The sequence below is a fragment of the Somniosus microcephalus genome, chromosome 24 (genome assembly GCF_052327205.1).
Source record: "Somniosus microcephalus isolate GS21.2 chromosome 24, FLI_Smic_1.0, whole genome shotgun sequence".
NCBI classification, from domain to species: domain Eukaryota; kingdom Metazoa; phylum Chordata; class Chondrichthyes; order Squaliformes; family Somniosidae; genus Somniosus; species Somniosus microcephalus.
In genome coordinates, this window is record NC_141010.1 from 42,732,396 (window position 1) to 42,749,704 (window position 17,309).

The following is a 17,309-nucleotide window of genomic DNA, read 5'->3' on the forward strand; positions in this document are numbered from 1 at the left end:
TTTGTTACTTTTTTAATATATAGAAATGAAAGTTGAAACATCGTATAAAGATACAACATTACAGGACTGAAAGGATGTGCTTTTAACCACCTGATGCTTGATTGTGCAGTAGATTTGGGATTTTAAAAAAATTGTACTTTTTAACGTGTTTGTCAGCTTTTGAAATAGTATGACAACCTGGAGAGCAATTTTAAAACTTGCATTTGTGCCAATTAAAGTTTGTATCTGTAGCCAAGTGGTGGAGTGATGCCTATCTGGGAGTTAGAATGTGAGGGTGTTTGGGTGCAGAGCGAAGTTTTGAGTAGTGTTCTGAATCCTTAAAGTGAGAATAATTACTCTTGATGTTTTTACCTATCTGCTTGTATCTATCTGCGTGAGTTTTGGTCCCTAAGACCAGTAGTTGATCTCTTTGTGAAGCTCAAATGAAACTTGAAGTTGAACCATTGATCTAGGGAGTTAGCAACTTTTTGTTTCGGGCCTCTCTGTAAATATAGTTTAGCTCCTATTTTTAGAATCATAATCTAATCTTTTAAAAATTATGTACTACTTGCAGAAAATCTATCAAATGAATTGCAGGATCAGTAAGGCAGCTAGCAAGTGAGTTTTGATGTAGAGTAGGGATAGTGAAGCTGGGAGTTTGTTGAGTCAGCATCAGGTGGATGGTTTTGCTGGGTTCTGTTTTGGTGTGACTGTCTATACTGAAGGATTGACTATTGTGATGTAATTGGTGCAAATTTGATGGGACAATGGAGCATTGGTACTGAGAGGGGGGTGAAATGTTTTAATATAATAAAACACCCATTCATTCGGATAACTTCTTAAACCTGGCACCTGTGAAACAAACCTATTTATATCTGTTGAGCCTTGCAGGGAGTTGCTGAACAAACTTGGTGATTTAAGTTTCTCGCCTTGTCCTGCTCCCTCCCCACCTTCCCAAAATTGATATAGGGAATATAATGTCATAAATATGTTACATAAGAACATAAAGAATTAGGAGCAGGAATAGGCCATATGGCAGCTCTAGCCTGCTCCGCCTGATCTTCGACCTCAACTCCACTTTCCTGCTCAGTCCCCATAATCCTTTGATTCCCTTAGAGTCCAAAAACTCAGCCGTGGTTCGGTTGGTAGCACCCTCGCCTCTGAGTCAGAAAGTTGTGGGTTCCAGTCCCGTTCCAGAGACATGAGCACAAATATCTAGGCTGACGTTCCAGAGACATGAGCACAAATATCTAGGCTGACGCTCCAGTGCAGTACTGAGGGAGTGCTGCACTGTTGGAGATGCCATCTTTCGGATGAGATGTTAAACCAAATGAGATGTCCTGCTTTCTCGGGTGGATGTAAAAGATCTATTTTGAAGAAGAGCAGGGGAGTTATCCCCAGTGTCCTGGCCAATATTTATCCCTCAATCAGCATCACTAAAATAGGCTATCTGGTCATTGTCACATTGATGCTTGTGCGAGCCTGCGGTGTGCAAATTGGCCACTGCGTTTCCCACATTGCAACAGTGGCTACAATTCAAAAGTACTTAATTGGCTGTAAAGTGCTTTGGGACATCCTGAGGTCATGAAAGGCGCTATATAAATGCAACTGTTTCTTTTTTCTTTAAAATCTATCGATCTCTGCCTTAATTATACTCCACGACTGAGCATCCACAGCAGGTAGCAAATTCCAAATATTCACAACCCTCAGTGAAGAAATTTCTCCTCATCTCAGTCCTAAATGGCCGATCCCTTATCCTGAAACTATGCTCCCTAGCTCTAGACTCTCCAGCTAGGGGAAATAGACTCTTCGCATCTACGCCGTCGAGCCCTCTCGGAACCTTGTATGTTTCAATGAGATTACCTCTCATTCTTCTAAACTCCCGAGTATGAGCCCATTCTACTCGATCTCTCCTTGTCGGACAACTGTCTCAACCAGGAATCAATCTATTTGATAATTACTTTAACAGTTATTTCATCTATAATCTGCCACAAAGTAGACCTTCAAAAATTGGCATAAAGAACCAGCCTCCGAATCTCCAAAGATCAAGGCACACTAATCCAGAATGCTATTGATTCAGTAACTTAAGTGCTTAGTTCAACTAGGATTTTGACAGATAGACTTAAAATTGTTCTGAATTAACTAAAACTTTGAATGTTTTTATACAATTCTTGCACACAGGGAAAGAACTTGCATTTATATAGCTTTTTTTCTCACTCTCTAGCTCCGGATGTCCCAAAGCACGTTGCAGCCAATGAAGTACTTTTTGAAGTGTAGTCACTGTTGTAATGTAGGAACCCTTTGCTGACTGAATAGTTACTGACATTTTGCTGAGTGGAGGTTAGAGAGACTCATCGTCACTTAATGGGTTCATTGAATCTTTTCCCCAATTACCACATTTAATGCAGAACTGCATAGATCTGAATACTTCTGTTTTTTTTTATAAAACTCTTTTTAGAATTATGCAGGTGAGAAGTAGCACAGCTGGGAGCAGCAACTGTGACCCTTTGATCCAATTTATGAGAAGAAACAGTAAAAATCAATCCTGTTGCCCATTGAGGCCGCTGCATTTTTTCCACATGGATAGACTAAGCAGATGGTGGACTTTCTCCTTGCCCAGTGGCAGCTGGGTCTCATTTTCCTTGTAGTTTGTTACGTACATTGGACACTGTATGCATTGTGACCGAAGGTGATGGCGAGAGAGGTAACCCATTCCCTGACGGTCAGCCTGTCTTCAGCTCAGCTGGGGGCTGAAATTAATGTCAGTAAAAAAAATTAAAAAAAATGTTTGCAGAGGAAGACTTGGTTAGTACTCGCCCTGCATTATGTTTGCACCCTGCCTGATTGAGGGATTTTACAGTGAGACAGTTTTGCCATCACCTGACTTATTTTCTGTTTAAAGAGCTCTAGTTGACATTCCTTTTAAATGCTACTTGTGAGGAATGCATGTTACATTGCCTCTAATTTACTGTTGGTAAAAGTTGTAATATTCCCCCTTTTCAAAGCACTCCAGACTTGTAATCAAAACCAGAGTAAAATAACCAGCTGTTTAATTCGAAGTGTAAGTGGATACATTCCACCCAAGACACGGGAGATGTTCTATTCAAATTCACTTACTCCACTTTGTGGGCAATGCTGATTTCCCCAGAGACCACCACCCATCTACGGCACTTGAGGACTGTCAACCTTTTAAAAATTCCTTTGACTTCAACCTGCGTTAGACCACCAAAGTCCCACTCTAACATGATTCTACAGTATAATTGCATGCAGTGGATCTGCTACTGAATTTCATGTCAGCTATGGCTCAGTTGGCAGCACTCTCTCCTCTGAGTCAGAAGGTTGTGGGTTCAAGTCCCGCTCCAGAGACTTGAGCACAAAAATCTAGGCTGACACTCCAGTGCAGTACTGAGGAACTCCTGCACTGTTGGAGGTGCCGTCTTAGGGATGAGACATTAAACTGAGCCCCTGACTGTAATGTTCTCCCGAATATTTTTGGGTGTGCGGCCCCTTCACCATTTCGCGCAAAATTTAACATTGGAAGAGCTGACCCCGGGCTGCGTGGGACCGGCAGAGAGCTGCGTGGCCCTGCAGCTTGGAGGGAAAGTTGCCCCACTATGGCACTATGGAGTTCTCACCGGTGTCCTGGCCAATGTTTATAGCTCAATCAACGGCACAAAAACAGACGGTCTTGTCACTATCACGTTGCTGTTTGCGGGAACTTGCTGTCTGCAAATTGGCTGCCGCGTTTCCTACATTACAATAGTGACTACACTTCAAAATGTACGATATTGGCTGTAAAGCTCTTTGGGACATTCGATGGTTGCGAAAGGCACTATATAAATGCAAGTCTTTCTGTTTTGTATTACATAGTATTTACAGCACAGAAACAGGCCATTTGGCCCAACTGGTCCATGCTTGTGCTCCACACGAGCCTCCTCCCACCCCTCTTCATCTAACCACATCAGCATAGCCTGATTCCTTGTTCCCTCGTGTTTATCCAGCTTTACCTCTGATTTAGATTACAGAGGCAGCACGGTGGCATAGTGGTTAGCACTGTTGCCTCACAGCGCCAGAGACCCGGGTTCGAATCCGGCCTCGGGCGACTGTCTGTGTGGAGTTTGCACATTCTCCCCGTGTTTGCGTGGGTTTTCTCCGGGTGCTCCGGTTTCCTCCCACAGTCCAAAGATGTGCGGGTTAGGTTGATTGGCTATGATAAATTGACCCTTAGTGTTAGGGGGATTAAATACGTGGGGTTACAGGGATAGGGTGGGATATGTGTTGGTGTAGGGGTTACAGGGATCGGGTGGGATATGTGTCGGTGCAGGCTCGATGGGCCAAATTGGCCTCTATCTGCACTGTGGGGTTTCTGTGATTCTGATTCTGTGTGTGATTCTGTCATGGGTTAAATCAATCAATACTTTACAGTCTAACTGCAAGTGCTGTGTACTCCAGTGTCAAATGTGTGTTTTAAAAACCCACCTGGAATGTTATTTCTTCTCAGAGCATGGTTTACATAGCATTCCTTTGTGTGCTATCTTAATGCTTGTTGTTAACCTGTTTAAAACTGCTTGACAAGTGTGTTGAAAGGTGACAAAATAATTTTGCATAAGTGCATTAAGCAGTGTGCTAACAACAAACACAAGTACCCAGAGAGCAGTATTGTCATGTGTATGCTGCAGGGCCATTTCTTACTTGAATGCTTTGAAATCTGTCTAGCAGTTTGAACATGGCTAATTCCAGCGTTGCAGCAGAAACAAAAAAACTTCTTTGGGGTGTGGGGGGGGGGCGTGGAAAGAGAGAAAGAGACTAGCATTTATATAGCCCAGGATGTCCCAAAGTGCCTTACAGCCAATTAATTACTTTTGGAGTGCAGTCACTGTTGTAATGTAGGGAACACAGCAGCTGAGACAATATATGCACTTGGTAGGGCTCGAGCCTCCAGTAGGAGGGAGGTCCCACCTGAAGATCATTTCCATATCCCTTCTTCCCCTCCCCCCAACCCCCAAGAGTTGTTGGAGGCACAGTATTGCCAGTGGCAGATTGGTGAAGGGAAATTAAAATGCTATCTCTTATTTTGCTCGTCACTGCCAGTCTGACGCCTGTTCTGGTTTGAATGATGTGCGTATATCTTGATGTAAATCTCGCACGGATGACTCACTGAACATGTCCTGTTTGCCATGATGGCATTTCTTGATGTATCTGCCCTGCTGTGGCTTGTATGGAAATGTGAGCAGTTCTTTAAATTGTCAACTAACCGGTTTTAGGCCAACCTCCACAGGAGCTACCTCCAGATAGCGATCCTCTGTTGAACAATTCCTCAGAATTTCAAATGAAGTTCTACTATTGATGTGAAGGGCCTGTGGTGACCTGTTGTGTGTGAGGACTTTGCCACATGCAGTGAAGAATGAAGTCCTGTGAATAGGGGTTCAAATGGCTAAAGGGAAAGGAACACCTAAGTGACTTACAGATAGCATCTGACCCCTGAGATTAGATTGTAGTCCTAGTTTCAAGAGTAATAGATACTGTTTCAGTTTCACAAGGTTTTTTTTGTATTGGCAGTGGCTGTTGGCCCAGGTCACTGGTATCTGGTGACTCTTGTACAAAAGGATTAAAGATTGCGATATAACTACTTCACGTTTAAGGAAAGTTGCATCTGATTTCTGGTAATGCAATTGCTGACTTGTCGTAGTGAAATATAAACCCTTTTGAACAAATGGCATCGGGGGCAATCCAGCAGCTTTCATGGACCACTGGTGCTGGCACACAAACAACCAGATTTTATTGAATTCAGTTACACAATTTGCCAGCTGTCTTTCGGATGAGACGTTAAACCGAGGCCCCGTCTGCTCTCTCAGGTGGACGTAAAAGATCCCATGGCATTGTTTCGAAGAAGAGCAGGGAGTTCTCCCCGGTATCCTGGCCAATATTAATCCCTCAATCAACATTACAAAAAAAATGATCTAGCCATTATCACATTGCTGTTTGTGGGAGCTTGCTGTGTGCAAATTAGCTGTCGCATTTCCTACATTCCAACAGTGACTATATTTCAAAAGTACTTCATTGGCTGTAAAGCACTTTGGGACATCCTGAGGATGTGAAAGGCACTATATAAATGGTGGTTGGGGGGGGTGGGGGGGTGTGGTGAGGAGTGGGTGGATGAGAGGATATGAACAAATATTCTGGGAGTACACAGCAGGTCTGTTGGCGTCTGAAAGAGCGAAGACAACTTAATGAGATCCTTTGTCTTTTTCCGATCTAGTACAAACCTATCCCCTGCAGCTGTTCGAGGGCATCAGCAGACATTATTCTGCTGTTAAAATTCCAAAAATAAACTTGGCACGAATATGTGGCAATCATTAGTGGGAATATGATCACACACTAAAGCATAGTGCACTGATCTGCCATGAAGCCCACTGTAAGCACAGTCACCCTAGGAATTCTAGTGTATTTTCTGAAACCATTGGATCATCTGGGACTGACAGGACTGTAATTTATATTCTAGCCTTGGTTGTAGGGGGAAAAAAATGCCAGGATTTCAACAGAAAAGCTTGCCACAACATTTCCACATGCTCTACAATCTCTCTAAAGGAATTGGAGTGGACTAAGATTCTCTGCACACACTTCCAACCATCCTAACTATTGCATGTATCAGAAGAGGTGAATCTTAATCTTAAATATTGGGGTGGGGGCTGGTTATACAATTTTGTTTTCCCCCATCTCTTTAAATTACTACTTCTCCACACATTGTGCTTCATTCTCTGTTGCACAGTGACCAGAAAGAAAGATTTGCATTTATATAGCGCCTTTCACAACCTTTGAACATCCCAAAGCACTTTACAGCCAATAAAGTGAAGTTGTAATGTAGGAAACTCGGCAGCCAATTTGTGCAGAGATTGTTCCTGCTCCTATTCACTCCACATCTCCAGAGTGGATGGCTGACTTGGACATCAACAGTCAATGTTGCTTTTCAAGCTGCTGTACAGAAGAAGAATGGCCAAGCTCACTGTGCCAGGGTTTCCCTCCTTGCAACAAGTGATTTGGTTGTAATTGAGGTTCAGTCTGTATCTGGTTTTGTATTGGGTTAGCGCCTGCCCCCACCTTCCCCACTGGCTCCAGATGTGTCCATTATAGGCAGACAGGAGTATCACCAAAGTAAACTTGCTGGTTTTGCAAGGCCACAGTGGCTGGGGTGAGCTGTATTACTGGGTTTTCCCGGCTGGCAGGCTGCTGTGAATCTGGTGTTCACTTCGATAAGACCCACATGACTGGAGCCAGTGGCACTACTGAGGGGTAAATGCTCACATTCGTGGGACATCCGATTGAGAGCAGAAGAGGCAATGCAAATTCGAATTTGTTTGTAACTTTAAACCTCTTGAGCATGTATCAGTTTTACATTTGTGTCCTGTCAGTGTTGCATTACCTATGTAGGTTGGCGTTCTGTTAAATCTGCCTGTCGTGTCACATTGATGATAGGTTGCTTCAGCTCTGGTCCAGGATTCTTCATGCTAAGCGAATGCTCTGACTGAAGGGTGGTTAAAACTGACACGGCTTCTCTTCCCTACAAATATACTCCAGAATGGGGCTGACTGGCGTTCTCTGTGGCCTTGTTTTTCTGTACCATCTGCCGTCAGTTAAGGTTGCACTGTGGTGTGCTCTTACTTTGAGTACTAAGCACTTCTGGGGTGTTTACATTTTTGCCTGTTGGGAGTCTTGATGGAAGTATTTGAAACTCTTCACAGCTGTTGGGAATCACTCACTTTATCTTGGTGTTCACACAATATACACTGAAATGTACATTTGCTGTACTGCGACCAGGTTTGGTGTTTGGAGGGTTTCTGGTATCCCCTGGGTTGTTGCCAAGCTTGAGGATCCACTGGAGCCAGTTAGAATCTCGAAAGGGAACTCGATTACTCCAATAAAAAAGCAAAATACTGTGGATGCTGGAAATCTGAACTAAAAACAGAAAATGCTGGAAATACTCAGCAGGTCAGGCAGCATCTGTGGAGAGAAAAAGAGTTCACGTTTCAGGTCGATGACCCTTCATCGAATACTCCAGGGCTCTGCAGCCCAGCTTCTCATCCTTCACTCTCCATAAACATAAATTAATTCAAAGCTCTGCTGCTCATAGCCCATCACTCCTGCCTTTGCTGACTTGCATTGGCTCCTGTTGTGTTTAGATCCCTCCATGATTTACCTCTCCCTATATCTTTAACCTCCTTGCAGCCCTACATCTCCCACATTCAAGTTTGCAGACGACACAAAGCTGGGTGGGCGTGTGTGCTGTGAGGTGGATGCCGAGGAACTCCAGTATGATTTGGACAGGTTGGGTGATTGGGCAGGTGTATGGCAGATGCAGTATAATGTGGATAAATGCGAGGTTATCCACTTTGGTGGCGAAAACAGGAAGGTAAATTATTATCTGAATGGCAATAGATTGGGAGAAGGGGAACTGCAATGAGACCTGGGTGTCCTTGTGCACCAGTCACTGAAGGTAAGCATGCAGGTGCAGCAGGTGGTTAAGAAGGCAAATGGTATGTTGGCCTTTGTAGCGAGAGGGTTCGAGTACAGGAACAAGGATGTCTTGCTGCAGTTGTACAGGACTTTGGTGAGACCACACCTTGAGTATTGTGTGCAGTTTTGTTCGCCTTATCTGAGGAAGGATGTTCATGCCGTGGAGGGAGTGCAGCGAAGATTCACCAGACTGATACCTGGGATGGCAAGAATGACGTATGAGGAGAGATTGGGTCGATTGGGCTTATACCCGCTGGAGTTTAGAAGAATGAGAGGGGATCTCATTGAAACTTATAAAATTCTGACAGGACTGGACAGACTAGATGCAGGAAGGATGTTCCCGATGGCTGGGGAGTCCAGAACCAGGGGTCACAGTCTAAGGATAAATGTTAAGCCATTTAGGACAGAGATGAGGAGGAATTTCTTCACCCAGTGTGGTGAACCTGTGGGATTCTCTACCACAGAAGGCAGTAGAGGCCAATTCATTAAATATATTCAAGAAGGAGTTAGATATATTTCTTAAGGCTAAAAGGATATGGGGAGAAGGCAGGGACAGGGTACTGAATTTGGATGATCAGCCATGATCTCATTGAATGGCGGAGCAGGCCCGAGGAGCTGACTGGCCTACTCCTGCTCCTATCTTCTATGTTTCTATGTTTCATCTGAATCCCGACTCTTATGCACCCGTCTCCAAAGATTTTGCAAACAGGACCTTTAGCACGGTGGCATAGTGGTTAGCACTGTTGCCTCACAGCGCCAGGGACCCGGGTTCAAATCAGGCCTCGGGCGACTGTCTGTGTGGAGTTTGCACATTCTCCCCGTGTTTGCGTGGGTTTCCTGCGGGTGCTCCGGTTTCCTCCCACAGTCCAAAGATGTGCAGGTTAGGTTGATTTGGCTATGATAAATTGACCCTTAGTGTTAGGGGATTAAATACGTGGGGTTACAGGGATAGGGTGGGATATGTGTCGGTGCAGGCTCGATGGGCCGAAATGGCCTCTATCTGCACTGTGGTGATTCTGTGATATTCTGTGATTATAGTCACAGCTTTGGAAATCTGTGAAAGGGATCATACTATTCCAATTAATGGTCTCCATCCTGTGTAGGCATGAATGCTTTGACTACACAGTGCACGGAGTTGGGATCAGCTCTGAAGTGATCTGTCTGACCTCCACTGTGCCGCATCATTTCTACAAATCCCAGGCGCTGGAGTAAGTGGGTCGAATCTCGGCATTGGATTTCATACTAGCACTGATTAGCTGCTTGTCACAGAACTGCTGCCAAATTTCTGCACTGTTGCACCATTCAAATCCCCTGCATCATGTGTGCTTCATTGCTACTTGTATTTGGAAGATTAGAAGTAGAATTGCTCATTTGGAGCTACGCATCATGGGATTTAAAAAAACTCGCCGAGATCTGTTACGAGCCTCTAGGATAACGGGGAAAGGGAGAATCATCCTGCCCACGTTCTGAGCTTGGAGCAGTAGCAGATGTACTTTTTCCTCTCCCCACCCCAAGACAAACTGGACAGCGGAACATGTTTCCACTTGTGAGGAAAACTAAAACTAGGGACCATAAATAGATGATAGTCTCTAATAAATCCAATAAGGAATTCAGGAGAAACTTCTTTACCCAGAGAGTGGTTAGAATTTGGAACTTGCTATCACTAGGGGTAGTTGAGGCGACCAGCATAGATTCCTTTAAGAGGAAGCTAGATAAACACTCGGGATAGAGGAATGGAAGGATATGCTAAGTGGGTAGGAGGAAGCTTCTATGAAGCGGCATAGACCAGTTGGGCCGAATGGCCTAGTTCTGTGCTGTCTGTTCTATTGTAAGATTAGATAATGTCAAAATCAAAACATATGCACATCCTAGTACACAGAATTCAGTTGTTTATTAAAGCAGACCTGTGTTTTGAAACAAGGGTTTTACATTTGAGATTTTGTGTAGCCCACTTAATCTGGGCTATCGGGTCCAGAAATGGGTAGTTAGGCACACTGAGCTTCGGTTATAGTCTGAATATAACTTGCGATACGTGTTAATTCAGAGAAATTTCTCTGCGTGCATGGGCCATTAATTGCAACAGTATGATCATTGGTACAAAGTGCTTTTCTTGGCAAAGCTAGTTCCAGACTTGCTGCTGAGGGAAGTGTTTGATTCTTGCTCCACATTTACATGTGTGACTGGATTTTTGTCTCCTGATTTTGATTTGATTGGAGCGTGTTTGTCTCCTTACCCAGCTGTTGTAGGGCTGAGGGTGGTTTTGCATTTGGTTCAGGGGCCTGCGAGACTGGCACTCCAGTGGAGATTTGTGACCTAGGTTTGCTGCTTTCCCCATTGTAGCTGCTGTCAACTGAGAATCATTGGAGCTGGCGATTAAGGGTTATAAAAAATCTGACTGCATTTTGATTTGGGTGTCTCTAGTTCCCCTGTTTTGGCATTCTGTTAACACACTTAAATTTAAAAATGTTTGCACGTGTAAAGGCTCCCAGTATCAGGGGATCTGACTGAAGGTGATTCCTATGATTCAGATTTTTTGTTACTGTCGATGCAGCACTCTTGGTCTAGCCTTGGGCTATAGATATGTTTTCATACTACACGTGAGGCATGAGCTGGCAGTTGTCTCATTGCACCTTGAAAGTAAAGGAGCTGCCGTAACTATTCTTAGCCAAATGTAAGAGAGAAGAGAAAATGAGAGCCAACCTCTATGCTCGTCATTGGCGATACAGGAGTGATCCTTTCTGTTCTGCCATTGTGCTAAGGAAGCTGGTTTTAGTAATATAAATGTTGGGAGCCAGTCCCATAGAAACATAGAAGATAGGAGCAGGCCATTCGGCCCCTCGAGCCTGTTCTGCCATTTAATGAGATCATGGCTGATCATCCAAACTCAGTACCCTGTCCCTGCTTTCTCCCCATATCCCTTGATTCCCTTTAGCCTTAAGAAATATATCTAACTCCTTTTTGAATATATTTAATGAATTGGCCTCAACTGCCTTCTGTGGTAGAGAATTCCACAGGTTCACCACTCTCTGGATGAAGAAATTCCTCCTAATCTCAGTCTTAAATGGCCTACCCCTTATCCTTAGACTGTGACCCTTGGTTCTGGACTCCCCCGCCATCGGGAACATCCTTCCTGCATCTAGTCTGTCTAGTCCTGTTAGAATTTTATAATGTGTTTGCTCTCCGTGGGACTCTCTAAAATTGGAGTGTTGCATGCCTATAGAGACCAGCGCCCCAGTCTAATTGTGAAACCAGAACAGTTCATGGACATCATAGTCCAGAATCTGGATGAAGTTTTACACCAGAATTAAAGCACCTGCTGTGCTACTGGTGTTCCTGAGCCCAGTGATGTGAAGGAGCTGAATTAACATTGGAAGTGGCATTAATTTCAATGATTTTTGCTGCTGCAACTTGTATGTTCATCGCTCTCTGACCACATATCCGTCCTGTTAGTAAGCCTGCCTGTCTCCACCTCTGGAACATTGCCCGACTGCCCCTGCCTCAGATCATCTGCTGAAACCCTCATCCATACCCTTGTTACCTCTAGATGTGACTATTCCAACATACTCCTGGCTGGCCTCTTGTGTTCTACCCTCTGTAAACTTGAGGTCATCAAAAACTCTGCTGCCCGTGTCCTAACTCACACCAAGCTTCGTTCACCCATGACCCCTGTGCTCGCTGACCTACATTGGCTCATGGTTAAGCAACATGTTTTTTTAAAGTTCTCATCCTTGTTTGCAAATCCCTCCATGGCCTTGCCCCTCCCCATCTCTAATCTCCTCCAGCCCCACAACTGTCCAAGATATCTGGGCTCCTCTACTTCTGGCTTCTTGAGCATCCCCGATTTTAATTGCTCCACCATTGGTGGCTGTGCTTTCAGCTGACAACACTAATGAGACTCCATGGATGAATAAAGCCATAAGGGAACCATTGAGGGTAAGGAAAGAGGCATTCATTAAATGCATAGACAGCAAGGGAGTGCATGATAAGGGGAGAATACGAAGAGATTGAGAGAAGGCAAAGAGGAACTATGAAATTTAATTATCAAGGTGCATAAAGCAAAATAGTAAAATATTTTACAGGCACATCAATTTAAAAAAAAAAAAAAAAGGAAGGTTGGGATGGGAATAGGGCCATTAATCAAACTCGGGATAAAACCCCTGGTCTGGATGGATTGCATCTACGCATTTTAAAACAATCTAGGGAAGAGATAGCAGAGACTTTACTACGCACATTTAACAATTCGTTAGAAAAAGGTGTAGTGCCAGAGGACTGGTGGATAGCTAACGTAATACTGATATTTAAGAAGGGTAAGAACATGTCCAGGGAATTATAGACCAGTCAGCTTAACATTGGTGGTAGGAAAAATAATGGAATCCCTACTAAAGGAGAAAATCTAAACATCTAGAAACCAAAAACATAGTAATGAATAGTCAGTGTGGATTTCAAAAGGGAAAGTCTTGCTTGACCAACCTTATTGAATTTTTTGAAGAGGTAACAGAGAGAGTAGACAATAGTAATGCAGTGGATGTAATTTATCTAGATTTTCGAAAGGCCTTCGATAAGGTACCCCATAATAGACTGATGAACAAGGTCAGAGAATGCAGAGTCAGGGGACAAGTAGCAGAATGGATTGCTGGCAGGCTTCAGGACAGAAAGCCGAGAGTAGGAGCAAAGGCTAGCTATTCAGTGGCAGAAGGTGGGTAGTGGTGTTCCACAAGGATCAGTGCTGGGACCGCTGTTCACAATTTACATTAACGATTTAGACTTTGGAATCAAAAACACAATTTCTAAATTTGTGGATGACACCAAATTGGGGGGGATGGTCAATACTGAGGAGGACTGCAACAAATTACAGGAGGATATTAATAAACTTGCTGAATGGGCATATAATTGGCAAATGAAGTTCAACACATAAATGTGAGGTATTACATTTTGGTAGGAAGCATAGGGTGGTCACTTATTATTGGAGGGTGAGTGTCTAGGTGGGGTAGAGGTACAAAGGGATCTGAGTACAAATCACTAAAAGTTGCGACACAGGTTAGCAAGGCCATAAAAAAGCACTAGGCTTTATTCCTAGAGGGATAGAATTGAAAAGTAGGGAAGTTATGCTAAACCTGTATCGAACCTTGGTTAGACCACACTCAGAGTACTGCGTACAGTTCTGGTCACCATATTATAAAAAGGATATAGAGGCACTGGAGAGGGTGCAGAGAAGATTTACAAGGATGATACCAGAAATGCGAGGGTATACATATCAGGAAAGGATGAACAGGCTGGGTCTCTTTTTTCCTCTTGAAAAAAGAAGGCTGAAGGGTGACCTTATAGAGGTCTTTAAAATTATGAAAGGTTTTGATAGAGTGGATACAGAGAGTTTCTCCACTTGTGGGTAAGAGCATAACTCGAGGCCATCAATATAAGATAGTCACCAAGAAATCCAATAGGGAATTCAGAAGATACCTCTTTACCCAGAGTGGTGAGAATGTGGAACTTGCTACCACAGGGGGTGGTTGAAGCGAATAGTTTAGATACATTTAAGGGGAGGCTGGACAAGCATATGAGGGAGAAGGGAATAGAGGGTTATGCTGATAGATTTAGATGAGGAAAGACGGGAGGAGGCTCGAGTGGAGCATAAACGCCGGCATGGACTGGTTGGGCCGAATGGCCTGTTTCTGTGCCGTATATCCTATGGTAATTCTACCCTATGGTAATTCTATCCTATGTAAAGGCCCGAATCTCTGGAATTCCCTCCCTGAACCTCTCCGCCTCTACCTTTTTCCTTTAAGACGCCTCTTAAAACCTACCTCTTTGACCAAGCTTTTGGTTATCTGCTTATATGGCTCGGTGTCAGATTTTGTTTTAACACTTTTGTGAAGAGCATTGAAACATGTTAGTATGTTAAAGGTGCTATATAAATACTTGTTGCTGCATCAGTGCACTGTTTTAACTTGAGGTTCAGGCTGAATACCAATACTGGAGAATGGAGCAGTTCTCGCTCTTTACATCCAACTTTTACATCAAGCAATTCTAAATTGATACAGTGCAGGCCTGGAGCAGTGTGACGATCTGATGTACGACACCACGTTTCAAGAGACACTTTCTGCTGTCAGTGTGAACTTTGCATTCTGCTGCTCCGCTCCAGCCGTCCTTCTAGTTAGTGAGATTACCAATCCGTGGACTTTAATAGTTGTTAGAAGCTTGATTCCGTGTCCATAGCCACTCTACATGTGAGTGTAGCTGGATTAAAATCTAATTTTCTGACCAACTAAAGCAAAGATTTTTCTCTTCCTCCTTTCTACAATTGGTTTTTAAAACCCAAGCATCATCCACTTCATGATTTACTTCCATCTCCTCTCCTGCTCTCTTCAATCAGCTGTGACTTGGCTTGAGGCAGAGGTGCACTAGCTCTTTGACACTTGTAGGTCTCTTGTAAACTGCAGAAAATGTGTTCATTTAATCTCTCTTACTTTAGCTTCAAGGTGTGAGTCGATAGATGGCTGGCCTTGAGGCCCAGGTGCTTGCTATTCACCCCTGCCTGTGGGTATTGGCCTATGACCTCTTGTGTCCTGCTACAGTACATTGTGACGGGTTAATCACCCGGCTGTAAAACCCTCATGGAGCTGACCCAGTGACCCTAACTAATCCTTTCTTTGACAGTTATCAGATTACCTAAAGAGCCATGATTTTCACAGTTAGCACATCTGTAAGGCATCCAGGTTTCCTCTGCATCCTGCCAGATGCATTTGCTCAATACTGGGGCATTTCTTCATGCCTGTTAATATCGCACGGTCTGGTTTAATTTTTGTGCTGCTAAATTGTTTTGATCCGGCTGATGGTTTTACTGCCATGATTTGCTAGGTGTGACCGCACTTAATTTGGGGAAAAACATGTTCTCCCTTTCCCGCAAGCACTGATTTGTTCCATTGTACAGCTTCATGAGCACTGGGTCCCTCACCCAAGTGGCCATTCTTCCTGCACGAACCCAGAAGTAATGTTGACTGGCTATCTGATCATGCAAATAACTTTGTCTAGGCGGATCCCAGTGTTACTGGAGTTCCCTTGTGCATTTTCCAGCACTGATCAAGGCGAGAACTCTCTGCCATGGGAGCCCTGTCCCCTCTTGCAGAGTCTGGGGAGTGGAGTCCAATTGCAGCACGCTTACCGCCACCCTGGCTGAGATGACTGAACTTTACACACAGCATGGCTTGCACCTGGGTCCTTGGGGTTTGTGTAGCTCGGTTCCATACCAGGCAGCTGGATTAACTGAACCATTGAGAAAGAAAAGATTGCACAGTTCGATAGCCCAGTTTATGTCTTTACGTTGTCCCAAACCACTTTACAACCAATGCAGTACTCTTGAAGTGTAGTCACTGTTCTGTGGGCACATGTGGGTGCCAGTTTACACAAAAAAAAAATCCCGCAGTCAAATGAGATCAGTGACCAGCTAATCTAGTTTGGCAGAGGGATGAATGTGCCCACGACACCTGCTTCTTGAAATAATGCCATGGGATCTTTTACACCCACCTGAACTGGCAGATGGGACCCCTTGGTTTAAGGTCTCGTCCAAAAACCGCACTTCAAATAATGCAGCGCTCCCTTAGTGCTACACTGAACATTGAGGGACTGAAGCCACATCTTGTTTGTAATTCTAGTTCTTTGTTCTGCACCTGGATTTTCCTATTGCCTGGGGGAGGGGAGGGGAGTGTTTCACACTTTTTTGGGGGGGAGGGAGGGACCAGCTGTCAGCTAAGGAAATACCATCCTATTTTAGTGAACAATTAAAGATTTGTTTCTAGGGTTTTGTTATGGAAAGCCATATTTAAGCAAGTTGCATGTAACCTATGTAGAGAGTGGATAAGATTGTAATTACTGTGTTCCCTTTCTGTCAAACCTTCGACATAGGTTGAATTTGATTTGTTAGTGTGTGTGTGTGTGTGTGCGCAGCTGTTGCTGTTTGGGTTTTGTTTGAGGTGCCTGTACACTCTGGTGACAGCTGCAGTTTGAATGCCAGCAGCCTCCTTTCACGTGAGGGATGGAGTGGAATCCTCAAACTGCCACAGGACTGCCGAACAAGATAGTGCCTCCCCCAGTTTCCAGATTTTGCAACTGGGTCGTGGTGACAGATGGCCAGTGAGCTTTTAAAGAAAGTCGGCAAAGCGTACAGCCCCCTGGAAGCATTAAACCAAGTCGTGACCTTTTGCAGATGTCTTTCTCCTGCTACCCCCATGGTTTAGATTTTCCTATCTATGGTCTTGCTGCCTCACCCAACTGTGGGAAATTGCAGGTATTAGTGATTTGTTCATTCTGGTACAGTCTGTTCGAATAGAAAGCAAGAAAGGCTTGCATTTATATAACGCCTTTTCACAACCATATGACATCCTAAAGTGTTTTACAGCCAATTAAGTACTTTTTTTGAAAGTGTAGTCACTGTTGTAATGTAGGAAATGCAGCAGCCAATTTGCACACAGCAAGTTCCCACAAGCTGCAATGAGGTAATGACCAGATCATCATCTGTTTTTGATGTTGATTGAGGTATAAATGTTGACCTTGACACTAGGGAGAACTCCCCGCTCTTTGACTAGTGCCGTGGGGCCTTTTACCCGAGAGCAGACGGAGCCTCGGTTTAACGTCTCATCCGAAAGCCGGCACCTCCGACAGTGCAGCACTCCCTCAGCACTCCACTGGAGTGTCAGCCTCGATTTTACGCTCGGGTCTCTGGAGTGGGACTTGAACCCACAACCTTCTGACTTGGGAACGATAATGCTACCTACTGAGCCACGACTGACACCTAGTTGTATCACAGTTGTAGTTACATCACATAC

General features: G+C 44.2%; 1 protein-coding gene across 1 annotated transcript in view; it reads left to right on the top strand.

Annotated features, from left to right (window-relative positions):
* LOC147101278 (ADP-ribosylation factor-like protein 5B) overlaps nucleotides 1-17,309 on the top strand; it is a 40,611-nt gene that overhangs the window by 830 nt on the left and 22,472 nt on the right. The gene's annotated exons all lie outside the window — the stretch shown is intronic.